At 37.6% G+C, this 13,810-nt stretch overlaps 1 non-coding gene across 1 annotated transcript; it reads left to right on the forward strand.

Annotated features, from left to right (window-relative positions):
* Positions 1-1,003: 1,003 nt before the first annotated feature.
* On the forward strand, positions 1,004-1,138 carry LOC142453994 (U8 small nucleolar RNA). The gene has a single exon (XR_012785535.1). It is a non-coding gene; the product is annotated as a U8 small nucleolar RNA (small nucleolar RNA).
* The last annotated feature ends 12,672 nt before the right edge of the window (positions 1,139-13,810 follow it).

Genomic DNA, 13,810 nt, shown 5'->3' on the forward strand with positions numbered 1-13,810 from the left:
ACATCTCAGACTCCTAATTACCAGCTTCAGAATGGACTTATTAATTATTTCCACCTCCAATAGTGTTTGGAATGTTAAACGAAGCCCTGCACATAAAATATAAGCAGACTGTCTTGACTACAGAGAAGTACAATAAATTTAGTGTCAATTATTTAATTTTAAAATGGGGGATTCGTGTACCTTCAGGACACATGGAAATGAGAAAGGATAACAATGTGTTTAACATATACTAATACCCGAGAAGGTGGAAAATGCCAATTTTTAAAACAATTAAACACTTGAACAAAGCTAACATTTTGTTCTATTTGAAAAATTCATACATATAAGAGAGGAAAAAGAAAAGAAAAATTCTTTCTACATGAGGAAACTGTCCCAATACAAAATATATATAATAAGTAAGGTATATGTTAGAAATTGAAAACTAGTCAAAATTTAACAATGACTATAATCTTTGAATAGATATGAAGTAATCTATGATTAACTCTGAAGACAAATATGAAATACCATTTTATATAGTTTTCATATAAAAGCAGCGATTCAGATATATATCAGAGGATATAGTGATACATCAAGATTATAGAAATCAATTGAGGCAATATGGTAAATATTATTGATATACAACTAGAATTGACAAAGCTCAGCATGCACGAATAAGTTTAGAGTAAAGAAGTTCAAACGTTAACTTTTCACCAAGAAAAATACCTGCACTATCACAGGAAGAGAAAAAAATTGGTTCTGGTAATTTGCTATGAGGACTCATATACAAAGAAGAATCTTATCACTGAAAAATTAAGAATTGGGGAAATTTATCATTATTAGGTTAAAATATATAAAGTAAGTTTGCTTAAAATTATGAGATGTTGTAGTTGAATCTATTAATGTTTGTAGTAAAGATTCTCACAATGTTTGTTATAAAAATCAATAAGTTTACTGAATTATGTAAGTCTTCTCAAAATCTCTTGTAGTGCTGAAGACAAGTGTCCTATCAGAAGTGTCTTCTGAATCGTCAGTAAGGGTAATCCTTACCTGTTCCTCCTTTAGGAGAACAGAGAGACAATGATGATGGGAGCTCTCCTGATACGGGATTAGCGTCTCCCTGTGAGCAGGATTCGCAACATCCTGTTTGCTCCTGTCTGATTAAAAAAAAGAAGAAGAAGAAGTGTCTTCTGAACAGGTTTGAAGAACACAAATGTCCTTTGAATTTGAATATTAACAATATAGTTTCTTGGCTTTAGTTTAAACAGATATTTCAGTGTAGCTTTATATTTTACTTTCCATACAAATGCTTCTATTTTCATGTTTATAGTAGAAATATGTCGTTGAGTCAGTTTTCATGTTCAGGAAATTGAGACTATTTTAAATTTAGAGATTTTATAGCAACAAGGAAAAACTAATAAAGAAGAATGCAGAACATCTAAATTATCCTTACACTGGAATTGTGTTGATTAAAACATACACCTTAGATATAAATATATTTTTGCTTAATTGATGAATGTAAACCCTCTGTCCCAATTTAATTTTCTCTTAAAATATGTGCAATACTGTTGTAAATTGATAATTTGCAAGATAAAATTCTAAGTTCAGTTTAAAGAATCATAGTTACTAAACTTAATGGTAACTTGAAATCTCTGGGTCTCTTAAACTTTTATAGGTCAAGTCTTAAATACTGAACACTTTAAAATAAAATTTTATTAGAACATAGCACACACATTCATTAGTGTATTGTATATGGCGGTATTGAGAATAAAATATCAGAGGTAACTAATTCTCTTATGGGCCGCAAAATCTCATGTATTTCCTATGTAGTGTATGTTAGGAATATGATTTATGTAATGATGTCCCTCTGTCATATTTAGGAAAGAATGCATATTAAATGATGTAATATTTATCTAAATATAAACTATATTGCTGGTGTAATAATAATGACATTGCATACTAAGGTTATAGTTGCTCATTTGAAATTCTCTTATTGACAGATAAAATTTAATGTAGAAGATGCTTTTGAAAAAATGAAAACTTCATTAGAAAACTGTTAGGACTGCTTATGAAACATAACATGAATATTTTCTTAACTTATTACAATTCTTTGCATATGGAAAACTGCTTACAATAGATTTCAGTGTAAATACATTTGAAATTAATTTATGCATACATGAAATCAATCTCTATCTGGAATCTCTTCATGTTTGCCTCTTTTTGGGGTATAATTTAATTTTCTACTTTACAAATACAATGATATAATTTATATTATTTAATTGTAATAGATTTAAGTAGAATCATAAAATGTGTACATCCTTATAGATACCTAAAAATTATTTAAAAAAAAGGAACTCTACACCGCGTTTGCCATACATCCGCTTTGTTCTCAGTGTTTGCGTTGGGATAGGCTGGTGTGCTTCTTCCTTGTGGGCTTTGTTGTTTCTTAACTACATGGCCACCTGATTGTCTTCAAGCCTTTAAGACCCCTGATACTATATCATTTGATAGCCTGGCACCATCAGCTTTGTTCGCAACTTTTGCTTATGCACCCACTTTGTCCTCAGTGATCTAGTCAGGACAGACCGGTGTGCTTCTTTCATGTGGGTTTTGTTGTCTCTCAGGTAGAGGGCTGCTTGTTTATCTTCAAGTCTTTAAGACTTCAGGTGCTATATATTTTGGTAGCTGGGAAATATCAGCTTTCTTCACCACATTTGCTTGTGCACTCATTGTCTTCAGTGACTTCAGGTGCTATATCTTCTGGCAGCCGGGCACCATCAGCTGTCTTTACCACATTTGCCTGTGCACCCATTGTCATCAGTGATCGTGCCAGGAAGATGAGCATCTCAGATTGCTGAATTGTTAGAACAAAGTGTTCTTGTGCTGAGGGAGAAAGTACTTGAGCAGGGACCCACTGTCCATCTGTTTCCTTAATACTAAGCCTATAAATATATGTAGCTAGATATATTCCCCCGTCGTCGTATACAAATATATTTACATCTTTATATGTCTGTATTTAAATCTCTATGACTAACCTTTGCCTCCTAGTTCTTTCCTCTGTTTTTTTTTTTTTTTGTACTTTACTCTTGTCCCACAATCATGTTCTGCCTTTATTTGGGTTTTAGGAATTCCTCTCAGTTACATTGCCCTTGATCCAGCCCTGACAGATCTCCCACACCCTCCTTGAGATTGATTTTGGATCACTTGTTACTCTTTTGTCCCTGGGCTTGTTAACATCCTCTTCCTTACCCCCGCCACCCTTATCCCCATGTTCCCCTGGAACTGTCATTCTGTTGTTCTCTCTTCTGGCTTGTTTATTCCATCTATCCCTTCCAGGTAAACATGCTATGTACTATACAAAATGGATTACCACAAAGCACCAACAGAAAGTAAAACAATAGCTACAACAACAACAACAAACATACACACACACACACACACACACACATAAATGTATGAATAGTTCAGGGTCTGTTTGTTTTCCTTCACAGGTGCTTTCCAGTCAAGTCTGATGGGGTGCCATGCCCTGGCACCGCCTCTAAACCCAGTGAAGAAAGCTGATGGTGCCCAGTTGTAAAAATATATAGAATCTGGGATTCCCATAGGCTGGAAGATAAACAAGTGGCACTCTAACTGAAAAACAACAAAACCCATATGGAAAATGCACACCAGCCGGTGAGATGACAAGGCATCGAAGGGATCAGATATCAGGCATCAAAGAAAAAAATCATAGCATTGTGAATGACGGGGAGTGCAGAGTGGGGTCCCAGGGCCCATCTAGGGGAAATTGGACATGCCCTTGCAGAAGAGCTGTGGGGAGGTGGCGAACCAGTCAGAGTGTAGTGTGGCAATGATGCGACATACAATTTTCCTCTGGTTCTTAAATGCTTTCTCCTCCCCACTATCATGATCCCAATTTTATCTTACATAACCAGATGGACCAGGAGATGTACACTGGCATGGATGGGAGCTGGAAATACAGGGAATCCCGGACAGATGAGCCCCTCAGGAACAGTGGTGAGAGTGGTGATATCGGAAAGGTGGAGGTAGGGTGAGGGAGAAAGGGGAAACAGATGAAAAAGTCTACATGTAACCTCCTCCCTGGAGGACAGACAGAGAACTAGGTGAGGAAGATGTTGGGTGGTGTAAGATATGATAAAATAATAATTATTTATAAATTATCAAGGGTTCGGGGGGAGAGAGGAGCAGGGAGGGAGGGGAAAATGAAGAGCTAATGCCAGGGGCTCAGGTGGAGAGTGGGCATTTTGAGAATGATGATGGCAACATATGTACAAATGTGCTGGACACAAATGATGTATGTACAGATTGTAAAAAGAGTTGCATGAGCCCCTAATAAAATGATTTTAAAAATCTAGGATATTAAAATAATAATAACTATACTAATTGGAAAACAAAAATAATGGTATTTTTTACTGTTAGGTGTTCTGCGTTCCAGACGCATTGCAACCCTACGAAGAATAAAATAAAACATGTCCTGAGACAGTTTCACAGTTCCTAAGTTAGAGACCAAAGTTGCAGCCACTGTGTCAATGTGTCTCTTTGAGACTCTTCTTCTCTCAGTTAACTTTTTATTTAAGCAATTTGATGTCATTCTTTAGGGACTGCTTCTTGCTGGTGATGTGTCCAAATAATGTGAGATAAATTTTTGCCATTCTCATATCTTAGAAACAATCAAAATACACTTCTTTCAAGACAGATTTGTTTATTCTGCCAAAAAAAATTACATGCTAATTACTAGAAAGTTCTAGAACTTTGAAAGTTGACAAAGAGAAAGGAAGTTATTCATAAGAAACAAACACACACAAAACACAAACAAAATTCTGTGCAGAAATATGAGAAGGGGTGGGATCCATTTGTTGAGGTGGTGGTTCTGGAGGTAGGTGGTGCTGACAAGTCACTTGTCAAGGTCATAATGGAAGGAGAACCTCAGCAGACAGTTTCATCCTCAAATGTACATTCCCTTGAGTCAGGCAGTAGTGACAGTGGTGTTTGCCTCTTTATTTTCAGTGAAACAGGAAAGAAATACAAGTGGGCCAAGATAAACAATGCCTTTGTGTTCAGTTAGGGAAACACTTGATCCAGCAAGACTAATGTCAATTTCTCTAATACTCGTTTTCACAATTTATACTAACATTCGAGATCGTTTGGCAGAAACCCTGTCATATCTAATATTCATATGCAAAATTCCCAAACACATGTAGCAAAGTATCTAACAAGTAATATTTAATCTCCAAGAATCAGCAGATAATGAGGAAAAACTTACAAATGGAAAGGCAGTCACTACAATGACGAAGCAGAAGTAACTTACGGTAAAAGGAACAAATATCAACAGGACAAGAATGAATGGTAGAGCCACATAATATCCTTAAGAACATGCATGACAAGACTCAAACCATGCAACACATTTGAACAAAGTGGCATAGAAATTAAAATGTGATCAAATTTTAAAAATTCATTAATGAGAATACAGACCTGACTGAAGAAGATATTTATGAAATAAAATGTCAAAAATTATACACGAATTTAGTAATTGATATGGAATGAAAAAGTGATAAGACAGATTCTCTGATTATTGTTAAGCATACAGATTGAAAAAGTATGATAAGAGGATGGAGACCTGATGCACATCTTTCCTGATTTTCAACCATGCAGTGTGCCTTTTATCTATTCCTACTGCCCCTCGGACCATTTACAGGCTCCAGTTGAGCCCAATGAAGAGCTCTGGGATTCCCATGCCTCTCAAGGCTACCCACAGTTTGTTTTGATCTATGAAGGTGAGGATCTCTGCATAATCAATAAAGCACAAGCACATTTGTTTCTGGTAATCTCGGCTTTCAGCCAAGGTCTGTCTGACATCAGCAGGGATGTCCCTGGAGCCACGCCTTCTCTAAAGTCAGTTGAAACCTCTGGCAACTCCTCTCTATGTGCTGATGCAGCTGCTGTTGGATAATCGTCGTCAAAAGTTTCCTTGCAGGTGTAATCAGTGATATTATTCTATAATTTGCACATCCCATTGGGTCACTTTTCCTTGGAATGGGTACGAATATGGATATCTTCGGGTACAAATACGGATCTCTTCCAGCTTGTTGGCTACTAGCCGTCTTCCAAATTTCTTAGCATCGATGAGTGAGTGCTTCTAGTGTTTCATCAACTTGAATTACCATGCTGGGAAGATTCCGGAAAGTGCCACGGACTGCCAGAAAACCAAATAAATCCGTCTTGGAAAATCTACAGCCAAAATGCCCCATAGAGGCAAGGCTGGTGAGATTTCACCTCACATATTTTTGACACGTCCTTCCAAGAGCTCAGCCCCAGGAGAGGGATTATGCTTGGTAAAGCAGAGAAACAGCACAAAAGAGAAAGACCCTCGACAATATGGATGGGCGCAGTGGTGGCAGCAATCAGCTCAGACATAAGAAAGAGTGTGCGGATGACACAGGACTTCGTGATGTCTCTGTGATGTAGGGTCACTGTGAGATTGAACGGACTTGACAGCACTATGACTAACAGCAGCATACATATAATATTTGCTCCACTTTTTAAATAAAATTTCAGAACAAATGATATGAGAGAGTAGATGAAAATCAATAAATATTATGCAGATATTACAGTGAGGTAACTTTACATGTATTCATATGAAATTATTTCAAATTATCTGAAAATGAACTTTAAAATTAACACCTATGTTCAATGATCCCATTTATTTTCTATGATTTCATTGTATATAACAGAACAAGATATGTAAAGTTCAGATTAGTCTTGTATATAAACAAGTAAAAGAAAAACACAGAACAAGAATGTAAAATAATAACGTTTATACAGTGTAAGGCCATGTCCATAATTGGTCTATTCAGAACTGAAAGGATGATTGGATCAATGCTTACTCAACAATGGCAGCAGGACTCCCAAATCCTAACACGCTTAACACAGAACTCACTCCCTGCCAGAGTCAACGCTGACACATAGTGAGCCCCTTCCTTTGGGTTTTCAAGGGTGTAACTGTTTACAGGAGTAGAAAGTCCTGTCTTCCGCGGAGCGGTGGGTGGTTTCTAACTGCTGACCACGAGGATCACATTCTGATGCACAACCACTACAGTACCGGGGTCGTACCCAGAATTATACAGAATCGGTTAGCATTAGAAATGGAGCTCTGGTGGTAGAGTGGCTATGAGTTGCTCACCTCAGCAGTTTGAAGCTACCAGCCAGTTCCTCTGGGAGAAAGACAGAGTTTGCTAGTCCTGTAAACAGTGAAAGCCTCTGAAACACACAGGGGTACTTCTACTTTGTTCTATAGGTTCACCATGTGTCAGATTGTCTTGATGACAGTGATTTATTTTTATTTTATTTAAAGATTAGAAATACTTTATTAAGAAACCAACTAGGACGATGGCTCTCAGCTTGATGTTAATCATGTACTTGTAGTTTCAGACATTAAAATATGAAAGGAAAAAATAAGTGGCATTAATATTTGAGAGAAGAAAATAAAGATTTGTATCATGTAGATGATATAAATGTACACTCAACCAAATCAATCAGGTGAACATTGTAGAAATATGAATAGTGCTTTATAATGTTGACTAAGACTTATTATATGCTTAAAATAGGCCACAAATTATATGCTCCATTTGGCCAACTGCTGATGTGTGGACCACAGACCTCTTCTTTTATCAAAATGCTTATATAGTTTTGTGTAAAGCAGCTTGCTTAACACTCCTGGGAAACCACATCAAAGACATGTGTGTTGCTCACTAAAAGGTAGGATGTAATTGGAAACAAATAGAGAGCTAATTATTGATGTTAGGTGCCATCAAATCAATCCTGAACAATAGCAACCCTATGTACAACAGAAGAAAACAATGTCTGGTACCAGGCTATCCTCACCATTGTTCCTATCCTTGAGTCCATTGTTGCCCATCCATGTCCTTGAAGGCTTTCCTCTTGTACACGGCCCGTCTAAGGAGCATGATGTCCTTCTCCAGGGACTGGTCTCTTCTGACAACACATTTCAAGTGCATGAGATGAAGACTCCCTATCCTTGCCTCTAAGGAACGTTCTGGCTATACTTCCTTCAACACAGATTGACTTGTTCTTTTTTGGAAGTCCATGGTACTTTCAATATTCTGCTCCAGCACCACAATTCAAATTCATCGATTCCTCTTCAATCTTTTTTATACAAGGTCCAAATTTCACAAGCTTATTATGGAAAAGAAAACACCATGGCTCCAGCTAATTGAGCTAAGTAATCAAAGTAGCATCCTTGCCACTCAACATTTTAATGAGACCTTATGCAGCAGATTTATGTCATGTAATATATCCTTTGATCTCTTGACTACTGCTTCCATGAGCATTGATTGTGAATCCAAGCAAGATGAAATTCTTGAAAACTTCAAACTTTTCTCTGTTTATCATGATATTGCCTACTGATCCAATGGTGAAGATTTGGGTTTTCTTTACATTGAGTAGCAATTCATATATAAGGCTACAATCTTTGATCTTTATCAGCAAGTGCTTCAAGTTCTCCTCATTCTCATCAAAGTTTGTCATCCACATATCATAGGTTGTTAATCAGTCTTCTTCCAGTTCTTCTTCATAGAATCCAGCTTCTTAGATTATTTGCTCAGCATCCAGATTGAATATGTATGGTGGGAACATGAAACCCTGAGGCATAACTTTCTTGATTTTAAACCATGCAGTATTCCCTTAAGGGGTCCTGGTGGCTTAGTGATTACGTGACAGGTTGTGATCTACAAGGTAGGTTGTTCAAAACCACCAGCCACTCTGCTGGAGAAAGGAGAGGATTACTAGTCCCATAAACAGTCTCAGAAAATCACAAGGGAAATTCTACCTGGTCCTATATGTTTGCTTGCAATTGGCATCAACTTGATGTCAGTTAATTTAAGCATTCCATGTTCTCTTTGCCCGACTGTCTCAACCTGTGTACAAGTTTCAACGGAGCATGTTGAAGAGTTCTGGGGATTCCATTCTTTTCAAGGCCATTCATAGTTTGTTAGGATCCACGCACTTAAGTGTTTTGGGATAGTCAATGAAACACATGCAAACAGCTTTCTGTTATTCTCTGCTTTTAGGGAAGATTCATCTGATGTCAGGAATGATAGCTCTTATTCTATGTCAGCGGTTCTCAACCTGGAGGTCGCGACTGACCCTTTCACAGGGGTTGCCTAAGACCATATTTCCGATGGTCTTAGGAACAAAGACACTGCTCCTCTATCCATCTCCAGACAGGTCTGCTCGCATGCAGATACGCCCACATACGGGGTCACCACAACATGAGGAACTGTATTAAGGGGTCATGGCATTAGGAGTGTTGAGAATTGCTGTTTAAGTCTTCTTCTGAATCCAGCTTGAACTTCTGGGAGCTGGATGATCTTCAGCAAACATTTACTTAAATGTGATATTAAGGATATTGTTCTATAATTAGGTAACATTTATTTGAAATGGGTACAAATATGGATCTCTTCTAGTCGTTTGGCCAAGTAATTGTCTTCTAAATGTCCTGGGATAGACAATTAATTGCTTCCAGTGCTTCATCAGCCTGTTGAATCATTTCAATGGTATTCCATCGATTCCCAGATCCTTGTTTTTAGTTAATGTTTTCAGCGCATCTTGAACTTCTGCCTTCAGCACCCTTGGTTCTTGCTCATATGTTAACTCCTGAAAGGTAGCATGTTGATTAGTTCTTTTGGATATAGAGACTGTTAGGGTCTCGTCCAGCGAGACCCTCACGCAGTGACCCGGAGGGGCAACGAACCTGGATGGGAAAAAGAAAGAGAGACATGGGGCAAGACAAGTGTTGATCAAGCCTGTTTATTTTGCCAAAACTCTGGGTATATATTCACAACAGAGAAGGAAGTGGGAGGCACATATTCCAATGAAGCACATTGTGTAACAACCGCACACTGTACAACAACCAATCAGCCACATGTTCCCAATAAGGTACAAAGGGTGCGCAACAGTACTCAAAGACATCGTGGTGATGTACGGGTGAACTTATCACTATGTTCCTAATATGGTCTATCTGCAGTTCAATGGGTGCTCAGTACTTTGACTAATGGCAACAAGGTCAGTTATCGGAACTGCTCATGCTACAGTAGCTTGGAATGTGGGGGCGAAGTTGGGCAGGAAACAAGGCCTTGCTGTTACAAAGCGGCCAAGTTTCTGCTACGTGTCTGAGGCCAGGGTCTTAATGGCTATCGGCTCCCAACAAGAGACTATGTGTTCTATCTTCATTTACTGCTTATTGAATCATTCGATATTTTTCCAATGGTGCTTTTTATATTGCAACTCAGGTCTTGAAAAATCTGCATGAGTCCTTTCAGTTAAAGATATGAGGGGATGTCCCCCCCAAACTGGAATTGTGCTGGGTGGAGCCAAGCTTTCATAGTACTAATTTTTCCCACCAAGAAAGCATCCAGACACTCGCTCTGAGTTAGTACACCCAGTGACATTGCCTGGGAAGGTTCTCTCTGATCACAGTGAATTTTTTCATAAAAGTCGTTTTGCTCAAACGTTGATTTTTGTGATAGCCAATTTAAGTAAACAGTGTGCAGCTGTGAAATTTTTTATCCTGATTGGGAAAAATGCTTCCGAAACTGGTGCGATGTTGAACACAGCTTACAAGGACAGCACTATGGGAAAAACTCACGTGGTTTTCTCATTTCAAAAAAGGTGAAATGTCGATTGATGACAAACTTTGTTCTGGACATCCGCCAACTTCCTGAACAGATAAAAATGTTGACTTGAAGTACATTGGCAGTTCATTCCACCAGGTCAGACTATTAATCAAGCTTTCTATTTAGAGGCTCTGAAAAGATTGCACAACAATGTGCAACAAAAAAGGCCTGATTTGTGGCAGGCGGGGGACTGGTTTCGCCCCCACGACAATGCACCTGCTCACACAGCCATTTCAGTGCACTTGGTTTTGGCAAAAAAACAGCATGGCTTTCTTGCCCCACACACCAGAGGCACCTGACCTCGCTCCATGCAACTTCTTTCTGTTTCTGAAAATACAGAGGAACACAAAAGAACAGTGATTTGAGGACATAGATGGGGTGAAGACAAAAATAAGGGAGGTGCTGTCAGATGAGTTTGAAAAATGTTTCCAAGAATGAGAATGGACTCACCGATTTGACAATGTATTAAGTTTAATGGAGGGTACTTTGAATGTGATAAGGTTGTTTTATAAAAATATTTAAATACATAGCTTTGACAAAAAATTCTGGGTTTGGGGGCGTTAAGCCTTCATATGCTGAGAGTGTTCTTCCTTTTTTGGTTTTAGTTTTGTAACTCTTGATATTTGTACATTTCATTATAATTGTTGACGTTGTCTTTTCCAATTGCCCTTTGAAACTCTCTGTTCAGCCCTTTGATGTCATCATTTCTTCCATTGAGCTTAAGTTCTGTAAGGTTTTAAAAGCAAGTTTTAGTTTTTTCTGAGAACCACTTTGATCTTTTCTTTTCTCTTATTATTTTTATTTAAAAATTCATTTTATTGGAGGCTTTTACAGCTCTTATAACATTCCATACATCAATTGTCTCAAGGACATTTGTACAAATGTTGCCACGATAATTTCCAAAGCATTTTTTTACTTGAGCCCTAGGTATAAGCTCCTGTTTTCTGTCTTTTTAGTGATCTTTTGATTTTTTTAATGAATGATGCTGCACAGCTCATCCGTTTGTCTTTATTATTCAACATGTCAAACATTTTCTTCATATTTACTCAAAATTATTCAGGTGGAATAGACTCACCGTCTTTATTTTAGCTCTCATGAGCTTGTTTTTATTTTCTGTAGCTTCAACTCAACTTATATAATGACCAATTGATGGTGTGTTCCATAGTCATTCCCAGGGCTGGGTTCAGCTGCTGATATTGAGCTTCTCTGTCATTTCTTCTCACAAACATAGTCAGTTTGATTTCTGTGTATTCCATCTCAAAAAATCCTTATGTATGGCTGCTGTTTGTGTTGTTGGAAAAATTCTGTCATGTACTGCTATCTCCAGCTTCATTTACATTACCAAGACCATATTTTCCAACTACTGTCCTTTTCTCTCTGTTTCTAACTTTTGCATTCCAATCACCAATAACTATCAATACATCTTGATTGCATATTTGATCAATTTCAGACTGAGAATATTGGTAGAATTCTTTATTTGTGCCTCACTGATGTTAATGGCTGATGCATAAAATAGTTGCATTGACTGGATTTCTTTAAAGCCAGATAGAATGTGATCTTAGACAGCACTTCACTTTAAGACAGATCTTGAAATACCTCTTTTGGCAATGAAGGCAGCCCCTTCTGAACGGTTTTGCCATTTCTGGCACACTAAACCATACAATTTTGTGGTTCAGAATGGCCAATAGCAGTTCATTTCCGCACATTAATGCCTGAGTCATTGTCTATTTTGTTTTTCACCACTTCCTATTTTACTAGTTGCATACTTCCTACATTCCAAGTTCTGATGATTAGTAGATTTTTACAGCTGTTTTTTTTCTCATGTTGAGTTGTTTCTCATCAGTAAATGAAGACCCCAAAGGCTTAACTTCATCCACTTCACCATGTCCACGCTCCTTAGTCACACGCCAGCCACCTCTTACCCAAGGGGTCCCTCCACTGGCACTGTCTCTAACACTGTTTTTCTCCCATCCATTAGGGCTCTAGTATCTGACCATGTTTCAATGCTTTGTATACAGTTTTCACTTATTACTCTCTCCAAAGTGGAAAGCTATTTTTTTTCGTTGTAGTCTCTTAATGTAGAAGCTCTCCTGAAACGTGCTCACTTTGGACAACTGTCCTGGCATTTAGAAACAGTGACATCATTTGCAGCATCATGGTAACCCAGAAGCCACCAGAGTGAGACCAAGTGACAGACAAGTGACAGGGGGAAGATAATTCGTTACGAATGCACCCTGGGGGTGCTATGGGGTGAGAGTTGGACTGTAAACCAGAAGCTCTGCAATCAACTTGTAAGATGTTCCGCAGAAGAATGATGGGGCTGTCTGCTCCTAGAAACTGTATATTGGATCACAGTGAGTCAGAATCTACTGGATATAGCAGAATTAGTTATGTAATTTTTGGCAATTATCTAGGGAATGTGCAAAAGCTGCCCAGTGCCTCTTTTGTAATAAGAATGGATAACTATTGTCCACAAATCTATTGACAATAAATTGGAACTTCTTAGGTCAATTCAAAATATGTTAAACACCCTAAGTATTGCTGTAAATATATTCATTTACTTTTTCCTGAAAATAAAACATCCTCAACACAATGGTATTCGTCAATATAGTTGCAATTTTGTCAAGGTATTTAGTTTGGTTTTTATTATGCTAAATCTAGGATTAAAAGGTTTTATCAAAATTCATTTTGAGTCGCTCTTACACTTCATCAATATTTTAGAACAAAAGGACAGTGATTAATATCCAAATATTTTGTAACAACAATTGCAAAAATTATAATATACATGTGTGTATTTAAAGTGTTTTGTTTAATTACTTTCTAAATTTTGGTCTTGTTTGCTTAGTCCTTAAGAAATGTGTTGGGTTGCAATCACAATAAGTTACCATCTTAGTTTATTTGGAAAGGATGAAAATTCTGTCTATAACCCTGATTATTACTAGGTGAAATAGCTGTCATTTTATTCATTTGAAAATAAGAGTTGAATGAATGGCACATATCAAAATGCAAACAAATTTAATGGAGGACAGACTGTCATTAAAAACGGGAGATTTTGGTGATATGTGTGTCTGTATGTTTGAAGAGATAGTGAAGGAACCTGGCAGTGAATTATGGTAAACAAT

The sequence above is a fragment of the Tenrec ecaudatus genome, chromosome 7 (assembly GCF_050624435.1).
Source record: "Tenrec ecaudatus isolate mTenEca1 chromosome 7, mTenEca1.hap1, whole genome shotgun sequence".
Lineage (NCBI taxonomy): Eukaryota > Metazoa > Chordata > Mammalia > Afrosoricida > Tenrecidae > Tenrec > Tenrec ecaudatus.